Raw genomic sequence first — 22,790 nt, 5'->3', positions numbered from 1 at the left:
GCCAAAATACACAGAACTGAAAAAAAAATAAAGGTCTTAATGACCCAGATAAAAATGATGGTGTGGTCATTCACCTACAGCCAGATACCCTGGAGAGTGAAGTCAGTTGGACCTTTGGAGGCATTACTACAGACAAAGCTAGTGGAGGTGATGGAATTCCAACTGAACTATATAAAATCATAAAAAATGATGTTGACAAATATGCCAACAATTTTGGAAAACTTGGCAGTGTCCACAGGACTGGAAATGATCAGGTTTCATTCCCATCCCAAAGAAAGGCAATGTCAAAGAATGTTCAAAGTGAAAATGAAAGTGTTAGTCGCTCAGTCATGTCTGACTCTTTGTGATCCCATGGACTGTAGCCTACCAGCTTCCTCTGTCCAGGGATTTCTCAGGCAAGAACACTGGGGTGGATTGCCATTCTCTTCTGCAGGGGATCCTCCCAACACAGGGGTCGATGCATGGTTCTCCTGCATTTGCAGGAAGATTCTTCACCATCTGAAGCACAAGGGAAGCCCAAGGATGTTCAAACTACCTTACAATTGCACTCATTTCACATGCTAGCAAGGTAATGCTCAAAATCCTTCAAGTTAGGCTTCAACAGCACATGAACTGAGAATTTTTAAATGTATAAGCTGGATTTAGAAAAGGCTGAGGAACCAGAGATCAAATTGTCAATATCCCTTGCCAACACAGGAAAACATCTGCTTCTGCTTCGTTGACTGTGCTAAAGTCTTTGTGTGGATCACAACAAATGGAGGATTCTTAAAGAGACAGGAATACCAGATCACCTTTCCTGCCTCCTGAGAAAGCTATATGCAGGTCAAGAAGCAACAGTTAGAACCAGACATGGATCAGGGGACCTGTTCAAAACTGGGAAAGTATGTCAAGGCTGCATGTTGTCACCCTGATTTTGTAGCTTCTATGCAGATTTGTTGTTGTTGTTGTTTAGTCACTCAGTCATGTCTGACTCTTTGCGACCCCATGGACTGTATATAGCACACCAGGCTTCCCAGTCCTTCACCATCTCCCGGAGCTTGCTTGACTCATGTCCATTGAGTCACTGATGCCATCCAACCATCTCATCCTCTGTTGTCCCCGTCTCCTGCCTTCAATCTTTCCCAGCATCAGGGTCTTTCCCAATGAGACAGCTCTTTGCATCAGGTGGCCAAAGTTTTGGAGCTTCAGCCTCATAATCAGTCCCTCCAATGAATATTCAGGACTGATTTCCATTAGAATTGACTGGCTTGACCTCTTTGCAGTCCACTGGACTCTCAAAAGTCTTCTCCAATATCATAATTCAAAAGCTTCAATTTCTTGACAGTTAGCCTTCTTTATGGTTTAACTCTCACATCTAAACATGACTACTAGAAAAAAAAAAAAAAACTTTGACTATGCAGACTTTTATCAGCAAAGTAATGTCTCTGCTTTTTAATACACTGTCTAGGTTTGTCATTTATTTTATTCAAAAGAGCAAGTGTCTTTTAATTTCATGGCTGCCATCACCATCTCCAGTGATTTTGGAGCCCAAGAAAATTGTTTGCCACTGTTTCCATTGTTTCCATATCTATTTGCCCTGAAGTGATGTAACGTATATCATGTGAAATGCCAGGCTGGATGAATCACAAGCTGCAATCAAGATTGCCAGGAGAAATATCAACAACCTCAGATATGCAGATGACACCACACCTATGGCAGAAAGTGAAGAGGAACTAAAGAGCCTCTTGATGAAAGTGATAGAGGAGAGTGAGAGAGCTGGCTTGAAACTCAGCATTTAAAAAACTAAGATCATGGCGTCCAGTCCCATCATTCCATGGACAACAGATGGAGAAACAGTGGAAACAATGAGAGACTTTTTTTGCGGAGGGCGGGGGGGATGGCTCCAAAATCACTGCAGATACTGATTGCAGGCATGAAGCTGAAAGATGCCTGCTCTTTGGAAGAAAAGCTGTGACCAACCTAGATAACATGTTAAAAGGCAGAGACACTACTTTGCCGACAAAGGTCTGTCTAGTCAAAGCTGTGGTTTTTCCAGTAGTCATGTATGGATGTGAGAGTTGGACCATAACAAAGGCTGAGCGCCAAAGAATTGATGCTCTTGAACTGTGGCGTTGGAGAAGACTCTTTTGAGTCCCTTGGACTGCAAGGAGATCCAACCAGTCAAATCTAAAGGAAATCAGTCCTGAATATTCATTGGAAGGACTGATGCTGAAGCTGAAGCTTCAATATTTTGGCCACCTGATGTGAAGAGTTGACTCATCGGAAAAGACCCTGTTTCTGGGAAAGATTGAAGGCAGGAGGAGAAGGAGATGACATAGGATACGATGGTGGATGGCATTACCGACTTGATGGCCATGAGTTTGAACAATCTCCGGGAGTTGATGATGGACAGGAGGCCTGTTGTGCTGCAGTCCATGGGGTCACAAAGACTCAGACATGACTGAACAACTGAACTGACTAGGAATAGAGGTTCAAAAGGAAAAAAAAAATAATATATTTAAGATATATTGAAGAGTGCTGGGTACACATACGATTATGAAGAAATTAAGACTTTAAATCTAGCCATCACACACATTATAAAAAGCCTTTTCTCCCCTTTTTGAATAGAGTGTGTTTTACTCCATAGACAAGGAGGATATTAAGAAAAAGAGTGATAATGCTGCAGCTATATTCTAAATATATTACAGACATTGAAGGTAAGCTAGTTTTGAAACTAAGGGAATAGTTAAAATGACATTGTGGTAGTTCAGACATTATATCTGAAAACATGTTTAGGATTTCTTGCAAGAAATAGCTTTTAGATAACTGATGATAAATTTAAACATATGAATGAGAACAAGGAAAAAACTTGGGACAATAATCTACTTCTGTTTTTGTAACCTGGTAGGTGAACATATTGTTAATTCAGAATAGAATCTGAGGCATGGGAGTTAAGATCACTAGCTGTGTCAAAATTACTTTGGCTCTGTGTGTGCTCAGCTGTGTCTGACTCTTTGCGACCCCATGGACTGTAACCCGCCAGGCTCCTCTGTCCATGGAACTTTCCAGTCAAGAATACTGGAGTGGAGTGCCATTTCCTATTCCAGGGAAATCTTCCCAACCCAGAAGTCAAACCCATGTTTCTTGGAACTACTGCATGGCAGGTGGATTCTTTACCACTAGCGCCACCTGGGAAGCATGTAGCACCGTAACCCATAAATATTTTCCCTGCTTCCTTCATAAAATTTCAGAAAATTAATTGAGGCAGTTTTTTGTCTGAGTCATCAGCTCTCTTTTTTGGACAATAGATTGTTCACCTTGGCAAGGAGCTTACTTATCAGGCAGCAGTTTATGTATCATGGTTCCACTTTATCCACCTTCTCTCCTTCTGCTCTTGGCCTGCAAAAGTTCTCAGTCATGCCTGACTTTTTGTGACCCCATCGACTGTAGCCTGCCAGGCTTCTCTGTCCATAGGATTTTCCAGGCAACAATACTGGAGTAGATTGCCATTTCCTCCTCCAGGGGATGTTCCTGACCCAGGGATCAAACCCATGTCTCCCGCAAGTCTCCTGCATTTCAGGCACATTCCTTACTGTTTGGGAACCAGAGAAGCCCCATCAATTCTGAATGGCCATGACATTAATTGTCCAATCCCGCTCAGTTTCCCACCTTTCAATCATTATCAGTAGCTTTTCCCAAACTCTCCATTCTGAGATTATATTGAGATTCTGCCAAAGTCGTGTTCTCCATTACTGCATTAGACTTAATAAACTCAGCTTTTCTTGGTCAAAGGTTTTATTGGTTGTTTATTATGTAAGAAGAGTTGACAGTCAGTATATAGAGAAGAATATTAATGCTGAACCTAATAAGTACAGGTTTGAACACTTTGATTTTGATCCACCTATAAAATATTTCAGTTGACATTCCCGAATATCACTTGGAAATACTAATCCTTCACAAAGATAATTTTAACTGTAACAAAAATTCAGATGATAATACCTATTACTAGGAAATTATTATCTGTGAGGCACAGTTCATAGTTTTTTACGTGTACTGATATTCACAACAATGCTTTGAGGCAGATAAAATATCCCTACTATACAGATGAGGAACTTGAGGTACAGAAGTTAAATAACTTACCCATTAACAATTTTATCATGCTGTCTCTTTGTGAATGATTTATTTTTCCTCCTTTATTTCAAAGCAATCTATTTTCATATATATGTGTGTGTGTGTGTGTGTGTGTAGATATAGATATCATAGTTTTTGCCTGATAGCGCTTGAAATGCTACCACTGCAGTATATTTTATATAAATTCAGAGACATTTTTAAATTGGTTTCAGTGAGATCTCCACAACATTTTAAAATATCCAAAATGTTCACATTCATCTTCAATGGTACAGTTAAGATTCATTTGACCATCTTTTTTAAAAAAAAAAAAACTTACATGCAGTCTGCTTTTTTCTAATTTCCAAAAGGAAAAAGAAAGTTACATTTATGTCTAGCATCACCCACTTTACAACTGTCAGGTATAGAATGGCAACCTAGTATTTTTTTACCCCTAAATATGTGCACTTTACAAGCAACAGAAAATATTGATTCTTTTAAAATGTTTGAGTTCTGTTTATTGCTACCAGAGGCAATGTTTTAAAGAGATTTAGAGAAGACATCAATGATCAAGAAATTATGGCTAAAATTAGTAAAAATGCTAATCTGACAATTGCGTGGGTCGCATTTGGAAATGTCATCCTCAAGATCTACACGCTGATAACAAGCTGCGCTCTCTCTGCGGTCACACACTCCCACCACCAGGCTTTTACATCTGATAATAGCTCTGTTCAGCAAAAACAGCTGACTTTGATCCACTGTGCCTTGCTACTCAAAATTGTGATGTGTGAATCAGTAGTGGTGCTTACAATTGCAGAAGCTTCGGGACCAAGCCAGACTTATTCAATCAGAGACAGGATCCCAAGGCCATTACTATACATGTTCAAGTTTCAGAAGTATGGCCGCAGGAAAAAACGTAGATAAAAATCCTGTTCCTCCTTGAAATACTTGCTGTGTTGCTATTTTTATACCTCAGCATGCAATAAGTAACAGTGGCCTCACATGGCCACAACACTTTAGAGACAATCTATTTGGGTGGGATTAATTAAAAATAAGTTATTCTTCTGTGTTAAAAGTGTAATGTGTTTTTCTGATTATTCTACATAAAATTATACTGCCCAAAGTCATACCCAAGTTCTCGCATTTTATTAACCCACTGACCACAATCTACTTTCAAAAGTTCATCTGTTCCATTCATTATGAAAACATTTGCTTGTATCACCAGTAAGTTTGACATTTGAATTTGAAATGTCAATAAATGCAGAGACAAAAGCCTGCCAGCCATCAGAATTTGCCCTTCATTTTATTTAAAAGCAATGGGAATACTGTTACTTTGAGGTTAACATTTTGTAAAACAACAAGTAAGAATCTTTAAGGGCAATAATACACTAAAAAATGATGTGAGCATTGACAGTTTTATCTCATGGCATATAACAGTATTAAGACCACATGATAATCATAAAAGTCAGTAGTGCAAATATTATTGTAGTTATGAGAAAACTAAATGGCAGACATTATGCATCCATGAACCATCTTTTAAAAGCAGACAGATTAATATCATCAATATGTAATCATGATGGAGGAACACACTAACACAATTGTTTTTTTTCCAAATACGGCATGTCAATAACAAGCCTCACTAAAATCCATCTTCTTATGTCTCCATGGAAATCAGTTTAATTATGTTGTCTTTTACCTGACAGAGACTTTTGTCATTCAATTTCATTCCCTTGGATCAATAAAGCTCCAAATCAACATTTTTATCTGTTTGCTTGCATTGGGTCATTGCATAATTTCTTTCATGATTTTAAAAAAGAATTCGACTAGTTACACTTGAAGCCAATGCATTTTCACCAATGTTCCTAAAATGCTTCCCAAACTAAATGCTTTTGACAGTTTTATATTTAAAATGCCTGTTCCCAGCTTCTGATACTAACAAATATCTTAGTGCTGAGTCCATTTTATAATTAAAATGCTTATCAGTATTTTGCACTAATATCCCTTTCATCTGAAGAGTTTTAGGTATTTTATAATGCCATGTAAACCTCAGATCAGAGACTCCCACTGAGATCAAGGGAGAGCTGAGAAATACTATGTAAGATCAGGAGAGACCTGAGAAATATTATCTATCAGCAATTGAAGGAGATTTCAGTTAGGAAAAACATACTGCCAAGTTTTTGACAGTGTTAAAACTCACTTCCTCTGCTATCTGATTATTGATGTTCAAGTCCACAGGTAGTCAGGACTGCATGGTGTTTTATTCTAAAATGACAAAATCACATGTAAGAAGCTAATATTGCTCCAACTTGAAAATTCTTATGCTATTGCTTAATCTGGAGTGCCATATTTTAGTCTAAATATTTTAAGTAAACATGATTTGATTCCAAAGGAAGTCAAAAACACTTCATATATGAAATAAAATAAGGCATGCTTCTTTAAAATTTAATTTTGTTTCTGCAAAATATGGAGCTAATGCAAGCTAAATAAATATAAAAATCAACCTTACACCCCCAAGTAGAAATAACTACTGCTAATATATTTGTGGGATATACTATAAACGCATCTGCACACATTAATATGTGTACATTTTTAAGCATAAATTAAAATAGTCTGTGGTTCTGAAACTGGTTTTCAATTCCCTTAATATCAGATTGTCCAAAAAGTTCACTTGGGTTGTTCATTTTACGGAAAAAACCAAATCTTCTGGCCAAAACATATAAATATTACAGTGTTAACGGTTTCCTTCTTCTCTATGTATCAACCCTCTTTTCTTGTTTTTCCTGGACTCCATCAAATATTAATCATTAAAACAAACTTTCTTTCAAGTACCCTGTATAGGCCAATAAAGAGCCCCAAGGTCTAAAGTCTCAATTAATGTAAGCTTATTTGGAAAGGGGATTTTTGCCTAGAAAATTAAGTTCATTATCCTGAGATAAGAAATTTATTCTGAATTATCCAGGTGTGCCCTAAATGTGATGATGTATATTTTTATAAGAGAAATGAAGACGGAGATTTGACACACAGAGAGAGGATGTGAAGAGAGAGACAGAGATCAGAGTGATGCACCGCAAGTTAAGAAGTGTCTGATGCCATCAGAAGCTGGAATAACCAAGGATCAGTTATCACCAGAACCTCCAAGGGGAGTTCAGTTCAGCCACTCACTCGTGTCCAACTCTGTGACCCCATGGACTGCAATACACCAGGCTTCCCTGTCCATCAGCAACTCCCGAAGTTTACTCAAACTCATGTCCATCGAGTGAGTGATGTCATGCAACCATCTTATCCTCTGTTGTCTCCTTCTCCTCCTGCCCTCAATCTTTCCCAGCATCAGGGTCTTTTCCAATGAGTCATTTCTTCACATCAGATGGCCAAAGTATTGGAGTTTCAGCATCAGCATCAGTCCTTCCAATGAATATTAAGGACTGATTTCCTTTAGGATTGACTGGTTGGATCTCCTTGCAGTCCAAGGGACTCTCAAGAGTCTTCTCCAACACCACAGTTCGAAAGCATCAATTCTTTGGTGCTCAGCTTTCTTTATAGTCCAACTCTCACATCCACACATGACTACTGAAAAAACCTTAGATTTGACTAGACGGACCTTTGTTGGCAAAGTAATGTCTTTGCTGTTTAATATGCTGTCTAGGTTGCTCATGCCTTTTCTTCCAAGGAGCAAGCACCTTTTAATTCCATGGCTGCAATCACCATCTTCAGTGATTCTGGAGCCCAAGAAAATAATGTCTGACACTGTTTCCATTATTTCCCCATCTATTTGCGAAGGAGTGATGGGACTGGATGCCATGATCTTAGTTTTTTGAATCTTGAGTTTTAAACCAGTTTTTCACTCTCCTCTATCACTTTCATGAAGAAATTCTTTAGTTCATCTTCAACTGCATATCTGATGTTATTGACATTTCTCCCAGCAATCTTGATTCCAGCTTGTGCTTCATCTAGCCTGGCATGTCACATGATGTATTCTGCATGTAAGTTAAATAAGCAGGGTGACAACATACAGCCTAGACATACTCCTTTCTCAATCTGGAACCAGTCTGTTGTTCCATGTCTGGTACTATCTGTTGCATCTTGACCTGCATACAGATTTCTCAGGAGACAGGTAAGGTGGGCTGATATTCCCATCTCTTGAAGAATTTTCCACAGGTTTTTGGATTCTACACAAAGGCTTTGACTTAATCAATAAAGCATAAGTAGATGTTTTTCTGGAACTCTCTTGCTTTTTTGATGATCCAACAGATGTTGGCAATTTTAACACTTGGTTCCTCTGGCTTTTCTAAATCCAACTTGAATATCTGGAAGTTCATCTTTCATGTATTGTTGAAGCCTGGCTTGGAGAACTTTGAGCATTACTTTGCTGGTATGTGAGATGAGTGTAATTGTGTGGTAGTTTGAACATTCTTTGGTATTGCCCTTCTTTGGGATTAGAATGAAAACTGACCTTTTCCAGTCCAGTGGCCACTGCTGAGTTTTCCAAATTTGCTGGCATATTGAGTGCAGCATTTTCACAGCATCATCTGTTAGGATTTGAAATAACTCAACTGGAATCCCATCACCTCCACTAGCTTTGTTCGTAGGGATGCTTCCTAAGGTCCACTCGACTTAGCATTCCAGGATGTCTGGCTCTAGGTGAGTCATCACACCATCATGATTATCTGGATCATGAAGACCTTTTTTGTATCATTCTTCTACGTATTGTTGCCACCTCTTCTTAATATTTTCTGCTTCTGTGAGGTCCATACCATTTCTGTCCTTTATTGTGCCCATTTTTGCGTGAAATATTCCCTTGGCATCTCTAATTTCTTGAAGAGATCTCTAGTCTTTCCCATTCTACTGTTATCCTCTGTTTCTTTGCATTGATCACTGAGGAAAGCTTATCTCTCCTTGCTATTCTTTGGAACTCTGAATTCAGGTGGGCATATCTTTCCCTTTCTCCTTTGCCTTTACCTTCTTTTCTTTGCTCAGCTATTTGCAAAGCCTGCTCAGACAACCATTTTGCATTTTTTCATTTCATTTTCTTGGCAATGGTTTTGATCACTGCCTTCTGTACAATTTCATGAACTTCCATCCATAGTTCATCAGGCACCCTGTTAGGTCATAGTCGAATCATCTAGTGATTTTCCCTATTTTCTTTAAGTCTGAATTTGGCAATAAGGAGTTCATGATCTGAGTCACCGTCAGCTCCTATTCTTGTTTTTGCTGACTGTATAGAGCTTCTCCATCTTTGACTGCAAAGAATATAATCAGTCTGATTTCAATATTGATCATCTGTTGATGTCCATGTGTAGAGTTTTCTCTTGCGTTGTTGGAAGAGTGTGTTTGCTATGACCAGTGCATTATCTTGGCAAAATTCTGTTAGCCTTTGACCTACTTCATTTTGTACTCCAAGGCCAAATTTGCCTGTTACTCCAGGGATCTCTTGACTATCAACTTTTGCATTCCTGTTCCCTATGACGAAAAGGACTTCTATTTTGGGTGTTAGTTCTAGAAGGTCTTCTAGGTCTTTATAGAACCATTAAATTTCAGCTTCTTCAACATTACTGGTTGGGGCATAGACCTGGATTATTGTGATATTAAATGGTTTGCCTTGGAATTGAACAGACATCATTCTGTCATTTTTGAGATCGCACCCAAGTAATGTATTTTGGACTCTTTTGTAGACTATCAGTGCTATTCCATTTCTTCTAAGAGATTCTTGTCCACAGTAATAGATATATCAGTCATCTGAATTAAATTCACCCATTCCTGTCCATTTTAGTTTGCTGATTCCAAAAATGTTGATGTTCACTCTTGCCATCTCCTGTTTGACCACTTCCAATTTACCTTGATCCATGGACCTAACATTCCAGGTAACTACACAATATTGCTCTGTACAACATAGGACTTTACTTCCAGCACCAATCAATACTGCTCATTGTTTTCACTTTGGTTCCTTCTCTTCATTCTTTCCAGAGTTATTTTTCCATTCTTCTCCAGTAGCATATTGGGCACCTACCAACCTGGGGAGTTCATGTTTCAGTGTCCTATCTTTTTTCCTTTTCATGCTGTTTATGGGGTTCTCAAGGCAAGAATACTGAAGTGATTTGCCATTCCCGTCTCCAGTGGACCATGTTTTGTCTGAAATCTCCACCATGGCCCATCTGTCTTGGATGGCCCTACATGGTATGGCTTATAGTTTCATTGAGTTAGTCAAGGCTGTGGTCCATGTGATCAGTTTGATTAGTTTCCTGTGATTGTGGTTTTCATTCTGTCTGCCCTTTGATGGATAAGTATGAGAGGCTTATGGAAGTTTCCTGATGGGAGAGACTGACTGAAGGGGAAACTGGGTCTTGTTCTGATGGGCAGAGCCATGCTCAGTAAATCCTTAATCCAATTTTCTGTTTATGGATGGGGCTCTGTTCCCTCCCTTTTGTTTAACCTGAGACCAAATTATGGTGGAGGTAATGAAGATAATGTTGCCCTCCTTCAAAAGGTCCCATGCAGGCATGGCTACACTCAGTGCCCCTGACCCAGCAGCAGGCCCCCACCGACCCATGCCTCTGATGGAGACTCCTGGACACTCACAGGCAAGTCTGGGTCAGTCTTTTATGGGGTCACTGCTCCTTTCTCCTGGGTCCTGGTGCACACAAGATTCTGTTTGTGCCCTCAAAGAGTCTGTTTCCCCAGTCCTGTATAAGTTCTGTAATCAAATCCCACTGGCCTCCCAAGTCAATTTCTCTGGGAGTTTTCATTCCTTTTGCTGGGTCCCCAGGTTGGGAAATCTGTTGTGGGTCCTAGAACTTTAACATTGTGAGAATTTCTTTGGTATATTTGTTCTGCAGTTTGTGGGTCATCTGCTGATTGGCTCTGTGGTGGGGTTAATGGTGACCTCCTCCACAAGGGCTTATGCCACACACTGTGTGACCCAGGTCTGCTGCACCCAGAGTCCCTGCCCCCACAGCAGGCCACCAGTGACTCCTACCTCTGCAAGAGACTCATGCACAGGTCTTGCTCAGTCTCTGTGGGTTTTCTGGGTCCTAATGCACACAAGGTTTTGCTTGAGCCCTCCAAGCATCTCTGGTGGCTATGGGGTTTGGTTCCAAATGTCATTTTTGCCCCTCCTACCATCTTACTGGGACTTCTCCTTTGCCCTTGGACATGGGTTATCTTTTGGTGGGATACAATTTTCTCCTGTTGATGGTTGTTCAGCAGCAAGTTGTAATTTTGGAGTTCTCACAGGAGAAGATGAACACATGTCCTTCTACTCCACTGAATCTCAAACCCAAAGGGGAATGGACGTACCAATACCTTGATTTCAGTCCAGCTAAACTGATTTGGACTTCTGAACCTAGAACTGTAAGAGAATAAATGTGTGTGGTTTTAAACCACAAAGCTTGTAATAATTTGTGACAGCAGCCACAGAAAACTAATGCATACCTCCAATGTTTTCTCTTTCTTCTTTCATTATTTTCCCATTCAATACCCAGTCTTACCTATTTGCAGGTCCTTGGAAAGCTGAATTATTCTGGAAAAAGCCTTCAGTAGGTCTGATTGATATCTCAAAAATTATGACACCCAATGGACTATATGTTTAAATATGTTACCCATAATGGACTGGCAACATTCCCTGGCCACTTTTCTACTAAATCATTACTCACACTGCTCACCTAGCTTCTATCTCTAACACTACTCATATATTGCATTAAAGTCTTTCCTGTCACATCGTATCCTATTATTCAACTCTGATGCAGGAACATTTGCAAATAAAAAATAACACGAAGTTTTCAACTCCTCACTTTCTTCTCAGTCCTCTTCCTATGTCAGTCTTTATTTCTCCAGTTTCATTCTCTGTTGAAAATAGCAATCAAATAGCATCATGTTTAAAGACAACTCAAAGCCTTTTCAGTTATATGGAAATAATTTCTCACAAATTCAAAATTTATTTCACTTAAGTTTAAGAATCTTGAGAGTCCCTTGGACTGCAAGGAGATCCAACCAGTCCATTCTAAAGATCAGTCCTAGGTGTTCATTGGAAGGACTGATGCTAAAGCTGAAGCTCCAGTATTTTGGCCACCTCATGCGAAGAGTTGACTAATTGGAAAATACTCTGATGCTGGGAGGGATTGAGAGCAGGAGGAGAAGGGGACGACAGAGGATGAGGTGGCAGGATGGCATCACCGACTCGATGGACATGAGTTTGAGTGAACTCTGGGAGTTGGTGATGGACAGGGAGGCCTGGCGTGCTGTGATTCATGGGGTAGCAAAGAGTTGGACACGACTGAGCGACTGAACTGAACTGAATGAAAAATACAGTTGAATTCAGAGAATGCATGGTTTCTCTTTTTTTTTCAGGAAATTATGAAGATTTTAAAATATCACTGCAATTACCATTTGGAAATATTATACTGTACATCATATTCAATATTTTGCATTGTTTAGAGAGAAAAGATAAGGAATAAGTCGCATCTTTTGGATACCTTTTTTTAAAAAGTGAAATATAGTCTCTACTATGTTTTGGGGTGTGATGAAGATAACTTCTTGTATAATCTTTTTAATTGAGAAAACTTCCTGTAATATCAAAATATTCATTATTGCTTTTTTTTAAACAATTCAAAGGGCTCATTTTAAATGTTAAATTACTAGTGTTTGTTTTAAATGACTTTTTCACTAGAATATTTATTTGTGAGTTTTTCACTTAATGTTATTTCCACATAGGTCACAGGAGATGAAACTTTTACATACTCTCCTTTCCGTAATTGACCTGCAACCATGAGTTGAGAGAAATAAGTATAGATAACTCCCATAGAATACGTAGCATACACTCAAAACTGGGAATGTATCTAAGCCTACTGTTTTTGTAAATTTACCACTTCATCAGCTAGTAAGTGAACCCACAAGATTACTTTAAAAAACACAATGCTCACACTTTAGAATTTACACACTCCTGGTTGCTCTTGTCAAAATGGCTATAATCACATTATAGAGTTAACAATAAGCTCATAATTCAGAGCATGCCTAAGGAAGGCAGTCAGCTACTAATGCTTCTTTCAGGCAGAGATTTGAAGGAATTCAAAGAACAGTGAGGTTTTGAGAGTGAAAGGAGAAAAGTTTGAGATAAACTTTTATTCCTGTATGTTCCTTTAGGATAAAATTACCTAATCACCTATTGGGGCCGGGTTTTTTGAAAAGAGGGATGTTTCTGGTTGTCTTTCAAGTACATTTGGCACAGATTATAGGTTCACTACGACTTTGCTCATTAGTGAAGCTTTTGCAGGCTGCTTAGGATAATATGGATCTTTGAGTTTCAATGGAAAGAATATCTGGGTCCAACTCTACTATAAGCAGTTCTACACTCCTATATCCCATTCTTCTTGAGTGCTAAATTGCATCAGTTGTGTCTGACTCTTTGTGATCCCATGAACCATAGCCCCCCCAGGCTCCTCTGTCCATGGGATTCTCCAAGTAAGAATACTGGAGTAGGTTGCTGTTTTCATTTTCTTCTTAATTCTCAAGTCAATTCATTTATATTAATATTTTCCTTGCTTCTGTTCAGTTCAGTTCAGTTCAGTCGCTCAGTCGTGTCCGACTCTCCGCGACCCCATGAATCACAGAACGCCAGGCCTCCCTGTCTATCACCAACTCCCAGAGTTCACTCAAACTCATGTCCACAGAGTCGGTGATGCCATCCAGCCATCTCATTCTTGGTCGTCCCCTTCTCCTCCCGCCCCCAACCTTTCCCAACATCAGAGTCTTTTCCAGTGAGTCAACTCGTCGCATGAGGTGGCCAAAGTATTGCAGTTTCAGCTTTAGCATCAGTCCCTCCAATAAACACCCAGGATTGATCCCCTTTAGAATGGACTGGTTGGATCTCCTTGCAGTACAAGGGACTCTCAAGAGTCTTCTCCAACACCACAGTTCAAAAGCATCAATTCTTTGGCGATCAGCTTTCTTCACAGTCCAACTCTCACATCCATACATGACCATGGGAAAAACCATAGCCTTGACTAGACGGACCTTGGTTGGCAAAGTAATGTCTCTGCTTTTTAATATACTATCAAGGTTGGTCATAACTTTCCTTCCAAGGAGCAAGCCTCTTTTAATTTCATGACTGCAATCAGCATCCGCAGTGATTTTGGAGCCCACAAAAATAAAGTCTGACACTGTTTCCACTGTTTTTCCATCTATTTCCCATGAAGTGATGGGACCAGATGCCATGATCTTAGTTTTCTGAATGTTGAGCTTTAAGCCAACCTTTTCACTCTCCTCTTTCACTTTCATCAAGAGGCTTTTGAGTTTCTCTTCACTTTCTGCCATAAGGGTAGTGTCATCTGCATATCTGAGATTATTGATATTTCTCCCAGCAATCTTGATTCCAGCTTGTGCTTCTTCCAGCCCAGCATTCCTCATGATGTATTCTGCATATAAGTTAAATAAGCAAGGTGACAATATACAGCCTTGACGTACTCCCTTTCCTATTTGGAACCAGTCTGTTGTTCCATGTACCACAATTTCCAAATCTGGGGGTTACTTGGGGATTAGCTTCTATTTTTGATCACTGTAATCTCACCCTTATAGATTTTATTTATTGCCATTGTTCTAAATAACCCTTCTGTATCCACCTGTAACTAAGCACTTTCTTCTGAAATCCAGCTTCAACTACTCATGCAGCATTCACATACCAGGGGCATGCATGTCCACAGTTTAGCTTTTGCACAAAACAATCTTGGCTCTTTCTACAGTTTTGCCCAGATGAGTCAATGGCATCACTTGGTCTTAAAACAGTTTAAAATTTACAGAAAAATTGTGCAAATAGTACAGATATTTACTATATACATCCCTCAAATACACACACACACACATTTTTCTGTTATTAACACCTAACTTTAATGTGGTACACTTATTATACTTAATGAACCAATATTTATACATTATTAACTATAGTCCATCATTTATATTAAATTTTACTCTTTGTGTTGTACAGTTAATGGAATATGTAATGTCGTGTATGCACCATTACAGTATCATACAGAATAATTTCACCAACTATTAAAAAAAAAAAAAAGAAGAAGCCATCCAGTAACTAGAGGTCAAAAACACTTTATTCATAAACATTTGCAATAGGGAAAAGAGACAGTATAAAACTGGGTTTAATTTTGAATACAACGTGGACAAATGGGATTTATGGCCAAAGAGTAGGGGGTAAGCGTTAGTTGCTTAATTGTGTCTGATTCTTTGCAACGCCGTGGACTGTAGCCCACCAGGCTCCTCTGTTCATGGGATTTCCCAGGCAAGAATACTGCAGTGGGTTGCCATTTCCTTCTCCAGGGGATCTTCCTGACCCAGGGATCAAACCTGGGTCTCCCAAATCGAAGGCAGGTTGCTTATTGTCTTAGTCACCAGGGAAGGGGGAGGAAGGGTCAAAGAATGAAAAATTGTAAGAGGAAAAATCAAGGACAGGAGAGGATTCTGGTTAAATCAATTTGATGGTATTCTTTCTGAAGGCATGACAAGATGATCAGATCCCAAGGCCAGGGAATAAGAAACAGTAGTGATAATGTTTCAGCTTTGTTGTTCTTCAATACTGTGCTGTTATTTTTGCTCTTTGCCTTTCCATATAAATTTTAGATTCAGTGAGTCGGTATGATAAAACAGCTTGCTGGGATTTTGACTGTGATTGGAAAGAATCTACATTAAAACACAAGAATAACTGACATCTTAAAAATACTGAGCTTTCCACTCCATGATCAAGGGATATATTTAGATATGTTTAAAATTTCTTTTATTAGAGTTTTGTGGTTTTCCTAACATAGATCAGACTTCCCTGGTCGCTCAGATGGTAAGAAATCTGCCTGCAATGCAGGAGACCAAGGTTCAGTCCCTGGGTAGAGACGAACCTCTGGAGAAGGGAATGGCAACCCACTCCAATATTCTTGCCTGGAGAATTCCATGGACAGAGGAGCTTGGCAGGCTGCAGTCCATAGGGTCACAAGAGTTGGACATTACTGAGAGACTAACACTTTTATTTTCACTAACATAGATTCTGTGTATTTTTGCTAGATTTATACCAAAGTATTTTGTTTCTTTTGTTGTTAATATAAATGGTATTATATTATTAATTTTAGATAGCAATTATTTATTGCCAGTATACAAGAAAGTAATAGGCTTTTATACATTAGGTCTCCCCTGGTGGCTCAGATGGTAAAATGTCTGCCTGCAGTGTGGGAGACCCAGGTTCGATCCCTGGGTTGGGAAGATCCCCTGGAGAAAGAAATGGTGATCCACTCCAGCACCCTTGCATGGAAAATCCCATGGACAGAGGAGCCTGATAGACTACAGTCCATGGGGCTGCAAGGAGTCTGACACAACTGAGCGACTTCACTTCACTTTATACATTAACCTTCTGTCCTGAAGTCTTGCTGTAATTGTTTATGAGTTTCAGAAGTTATTTTTGTCAATTATATAATCTGTAAATAAACATTGTTTTATTTATTCCTTTGTAATCTGTATACATTTAATATCCTTTTTCTTTTCTTATTGCATTAACTAGGACTTTTCTTATCATGTTGAATAGAAATAGTGAAAGGGAACATCCTTATCTTATTCTCAGTCTTAAGGAAAACACATAACATTAAGTGAGATGTTATTTGCCAGTTGTATATAGATCCTCCTTATGTAATAGAAGAAGTTTTACTCTATTTCTGGTTTGCTGAGAGATTTTATTATAATTGCAAATTGGATGCTGTCAAATGCTTTTCTACTATTGCCAAGTGGAGCTACATTTTAGACATTTGGGTGGATATTAATTGTATGAACATTTTATCATAAATATTTGAGAAATACAAGGGTGAATCTGATTGTTTTTAAAATACTTTATAACTAGAAAAATATTCTTCTAAATATAATAACAAACAAAATTCTAAATGTTTATTTTATATGCTGGGTTTTCCCTGTCATAATTATAGCTAGACATTTTAATTGTAAAATATCAACTAATTGTAACCTGTTCTTTGAGGTGAAACAGACATCCTGATGCTGGGAAAGACTGAAGGCAGGAGGAGAAGGGGACAACAGAGGATGAGATGGTTGGATGGCATCACCAAGGTGATGGACATAAGTTGGAGTAGGCTCCAGGAGTTGGTGATGGACAGGGATTGTGATGTTGGTGAGGGACTGCAGACTGGCGTGCTGCAGTCCATGGGGTCGCAAAGAGTCGGACATGACTGAGTGACTGAGCTGAACTGAGACATATATCTGATGTTTGACCAAGAGCTGAATGTTTTATTTTTGTGTTTTAGTGAGACATGGGTCTTTGGAAACTTCGAACATGGGAGTATAATTAATCTCTTTAGGATAAACTCTATACAGAAATTATATAATTGACCAGTAAAACACTTATTTTGGTTTTTTATTGAGTTTTAACCAATACACAATAAAATGAACCTATTTTAATTGTATCAATGACTTTTTAAATAAGTAGTAGCTGTATCAGTTCAGTTCAGTGGTTAGTCGTGCCCAACTCTTTGCAACCCGACGGACTGCAGCACACCAGTCTCCCCTGTCCATCACCAACTCCCAGAGCCTACTGAAACTCATGTTCATTGAGTTGGTGATGCCATCCAACCATCTCATCCTTTGTTGCCCCTTTTCCTCCTGCCTGCAATCATTCCCAGCAACAGGGTCTTCTCCAATGAATCAGTTCTTCACATCAAGTGGCCAAAGTATTGGAGTTTCAGCTTCAACATTTGTCCTTCCAATAAATATTCAAGACCAATTTCCTTTAGAATGGACTGGTTGGATGTCCTTGCAGTCCAAGGGACTCTCAAGAGTCTTCTCCAACACCACAGTTCAAAAGCATCAACTCTTTGGTGCTCAGATTTCTTTATAGTCCAACTCTCACATCCATACATAACCACTGGAAAAACCATAGGTTTGACTAGACAGACTTTATTGGGGAGGTCAAATTGCCAACATCCACTGGATCATCGAAAAAGCAAGAGAGTTCCAGAAAAACATCTATTTCTGCTTTATTGACTATAGCAAACCTTTTGACTCTGTGGCTCACAATAAACTGTGGAAAATTCTGAAAGAGATGGGAGTACCAGACCACCTGACCTGCCTCTTGAGAAACCTGTATGTACGTCAGGAAGCAACAGTTAGAACTGGAAAGGGAACAATAGGCTGGTTCCAAATAGGAAAAGGAGTCTGTCAAGGCTGTATATTGTCACCCTGCTTATTTAACTTATATGCAGAGTACATCATCAGAAACACTGGGCAGGATGAAGCACAAACTGGAATCAAGACTGCTGGGAGAAATATCAATAACTTCAGATATGCAGATGACACCACCTTTATGGCAGAAAGTGAAGAACTAAAGAGTCTCTTGATGAAAGTGAAAGAGGAGAGTGAAAGAGTTGCCTTAAAACTCAACATTCAGAAAACTAAGATCATAGTATCTGGTTCCATCACTTCATGGCAAATGGATGGGGGAACAGTGGAAACAGTGGCAGACTTTATTTTTTGGAACTCCAGATGGTGACTGAAGTCACTGCAGATGGTGCCTGTAGCCATGAAATTAAAAGACACTCGTTGGAGGGAAAGTTTTGACCAACCTAGACAGCATATTAAAAAGCAGAGACATTACTTTGTCAACAAAGGTCTGTCTAGTCAAGCTATGATTTTTCCAGTAATCATGTATGGATATTAGAGTCAGACTATAAAGAAAGTTGAATACCGAAGAACTGATGCTTTTAAACTGTGGTGATTTTGATTGTAGCCATGAAATTAAAAGACTCTTACTCCTTGGAAGGAAAGTTATGACGAACCTAGATAGTATATTAAAAATCAGAGACATTACTTTGCCAACAAAAGTCCATCTAGTCAAGGCTATGGTTTTTCCCGTGGTCATGTATGGATGTGAGAGTTGGACTGTAAAGAAAGTTGATCGCCAAAGAATTGATGCTTTTGAACTGTGGTGCTGGAGAAGACTCTTGAGAGTCCCTTGGACTGCAAGGAGATCCAACCAGTCCATTCTAAAGGGGATCAATCCTGGGTGTTCATTGGAAGGACTGATGCTAAAGCTGAAACTTCAATACTTTGGCCACCTCATGTGACGAGTTGACTCACTGGCAAAGAGTTTGATGCTGGGAAAGATTGGGGGCGGGAGGAGAAGGGGACGACAGAGAATAATATGGCTGGATGGCATCACCGACTCAGTGGACATGAGTTTGAGTGAACTCCAGGAGTTGGTGATGGACAGGGAGGCCTGGCATGCTGTGATTCATGGCGTCTCAAAGAGTGGGACACGACTGAGCGACTGAACTGAACTGAACTGAAACTGTGGTGCTGGAGAAGACTCTAGGGAGTATCTTGGACTGCAAGGAGATCCAACCAGTCCATCCTAAAGGAGATCAGTCCTGGGTGTCCTTTGGAAGGACTGATGAAGCTGAAACTCCAATACTCTGGCCACGTTATGTGAAGAGCTGACTCATTTGTAAAGACCCTGGTGCTGGGAAAGATTAAAGGCAGGAGGAGAAGGGGATGACAGAGGTTCAGATGGTAGGATGGTATCACCAACTCAATGGACATGAGTTTGGGTAAACCCCGGGAGTTGGTGATAGACAGAGAGACCTGGTATGCTGCAGTCCATGGGGTTTCAAAGAGCTGGACATGACTGAGAACTGAACTGACTGATATAACAACCACCAAGATAATTTATTTCATCCAGAAAGTCTGGTTCTAACACTTTGTAGACAATCTCCTTCTTCACACAAAACTCCAAGAAATCATTGATTTGCTTGTTGTCACTTTGGTCACCTTATGCAGAGAGTAGACTCATTGGAAAATACCTTGATGCTGGGAAATATTGAGGGCAGGAGGAGAAGTGAGTGACAGAGGATAAGACGGTTGGATGACCTCACTGTCTCAATGAAGGTGAGTTTGAGCAAACTCTGGGAGATGGTGAAGGATAGGGAAGTCTGGCTTGCCTCAGTTCATGGGGTCACAAAGAGTCAGTCACAACTTAGGGACTGAAAAAACAGCAACTGTAGTTTTGCTTTTTCTTGAATTTTATATAAGTGTAATTACATAATATGCAATCTTTGTGTCTGTTAAGGAACTTTCCTCGAAATAATTCTTTTGAGAGTCAGCCTTATTTTACAAATATAGAAAATGGTTTTCTTTACAGATTAAATTCAAATTTGGGAAAGTGAAATTAAGCAGGAGGCCCAGAGATGGTCAAGATTTGTCTATGCTTCAACATTAATTTTCCTTACAAGCTGACTATCTTGTCGTTGTAGAGGCACTTTAAACCAAAAACTGGAGTTAGTCATCTTGGAGCATGAGACTACATGCATGCTAAGTTGTTTCAGTCATGTCTGACTCTTTGCAACCCCATGGACTGTAGCCTACCAGGTTCCTCTGCCCATGGGTTTCTTCAGGCAAGAATACTGGAGTTGGTTGCCATTTCCTTCTCCAGGGAATCTTCCCAACCCAGGGACTGAACATGCCTCTCATATGTCACCTGCACTGGCATGTGGATTCTTTACTAATTGCACCACCTGAGAAGCCCAATTTGAAGCCTATCAACTTGCAACTAACCAAGCAGACATTCAGATATTTCATTATAATACTTTTTTTTTCCTTTAAAATTTTGGGTTACTTATGGTTGTTACTGATAGAGTTTTACTGTTTTACTGATCAGATAACTTCTGTTGGTCCTGACTTAAACCTTGGGGCCTCTTGCTAGCAAAGTGGAATAGTATAATATGGAATAAATAGAAAGGGATCTCAGGAATGACAGAGATAATGGAAATTCAGAGGTGAACTTATCTTTCCTTCTGGTACAACTGGAGCTTTTCCACTTAGCTCTTTAAAACATCAGGTTGGTAATCTGATACTGATAAGACTTATGAATTGTAAATATATATAATGATGGGTATGTTTTTAAGATTGGAAAATAACAGTGGTTTGTATACTGGTGGAAATTATCTGGTAGAGAAGAAAAAACTGATGATCTGGTGCCATGTGTATGACTAGGTTTTGGCAGGAGGGGTGGGCAGCAGTTTGAAAGTTGGACCAGAAGTGCTGGTCTGTGATAGGAGCTTCCTAAGCAGGTCATCCATCATGATGGCTAGTGAGCTCAAACATCAGTGCTGATGGTGGGAAGATGTGATGGGAGGAGTTGACCTAAGTTCTCTCTGGCTACTTTTGCAAGAGAGTGTGCAGTTATTAATAATGACCTTGGTTATTAGGGCTATAAGACTAGAGCATTGACAGAATACTCAGATGTTGAGAGGCTTGGGACATTAAAATCCCTGAACACTGGGACAGTGACCACATGAGTCACTTCTTGAACATTTTGGCTCCTAACTTGTTCAGTTCTTTGCTGTCCTTTTTCATTGTTCATTTTACGTTCAGTTACCCCTACAGTATCCATATTGTGCTATCAGTTAAATCCCAAATAAAATCTTTCAACTTTTTCACATCTCCATTTTACAAGGGATGGAGTTAAGATCTGGAGAAGGTAGCAGGCAGGAGTGATTGTCCACACACTTTAACACTTGTGTTAGGGTTGGTACAAAATTATAACTGTCTGGGAATCTGAAATCCCTATGTTACCTCAGATAAGAATAGCAGCCTCTGTAAAGTGTTTATAACTTGTACTTCTAGCCTTAGCATGAGTTGGGATGCATGGTCAGGGAAGGCCATTCTCCAAGTGGATCTCACATTTGGCCCCATCTTTTTAAGGCAGTGATCATTTTATATGTCTCAGAAGGATAACCCTTCTGCATCTTATAAATTTTTCTAATAAGTTATAAAGAGAGAACATAAACTCTGTTGTGAATAAAACTACAGACATCTGGCCTTTTTACAATTGATTTATTTTCTCTATTAGAAACCTTATCTCCTACTTAATTGCCATAGTTTAATTAATGAGAGGCTATAGCTTAGAATTAATTTATCTAGTAACTGAAGTTTTAAAACAGTGCTGCATTTATGTAATGGTTTTATCCACCTCAAAGTAAATATTTAAAATATAACATTAAATGTAATGATTAATAATAAAGTTAAAAGATGGACACTAAGCTTTATCTAATAATTTTTTTTAGTAGGAATTTGATGGTATCTCTGGAACTTTATTATAATGCTTTTAATTTTATGTTTAAACTCAAAACTACAGTAGACTAGTTTTAACAATAGCAATAGAGCTTTTAGATGTACAACAGGCCTTGAAAAAATGCTCCTTAAAAAAGAATGCGGATATCAGAAAATAAGACATTTTTACTGCAGGGTATTTTCAGTGTGGTCGGACTGAACCATCTGAATTTAATTCTGGAACTCATCATGGTTCTTGGAGACCTGAATCTACCCCGAGTGAATAAGTTATCAGAACAGAATCAGCCAAAAGCCCCAGACTAAGCCCAGACTATGATTACATAATTGATGATTTGGAGGAAAGAATATCTCATGCTTCCTTATTTTCCTCTTGTTTTGGTTTTTATTTCCTTTTTTTTTTTTCTTTTTCTGTTTCTTTCTTTCACTCCCTTCCCACACATTTCCCTATTCCTCTTGATATTTTAGGAAAATTCTCGATTCCTGAATTCAGCTCTGAGTAGTCTTTGCTGCTGGTATCACAGGCCATTAATTGTTGTGAAGCCAAAAAAAAAAGACTGGTTAACAGTGACAAGCATTCTGCAAAAAACTAAACTACTGCTCTA

The sequence above is a fragment of the Moschus berezovskii genome, chromosome 18 (assembly GCF_049115385.1).
Source record: "Moschus berezovskii isolate FMDL1 chromosome 18, NW_MosBer_1.0, whole genome shotgun sequence".
Lineage (NCBI taxonomy): Eukaryota > Metazoa > Chordata > Mammalia > Artiodactyla > Moschidae > Moschus > Moschus berezovskii.
This window is presented reverse-complemented; position numbering follows the sequence as displayed.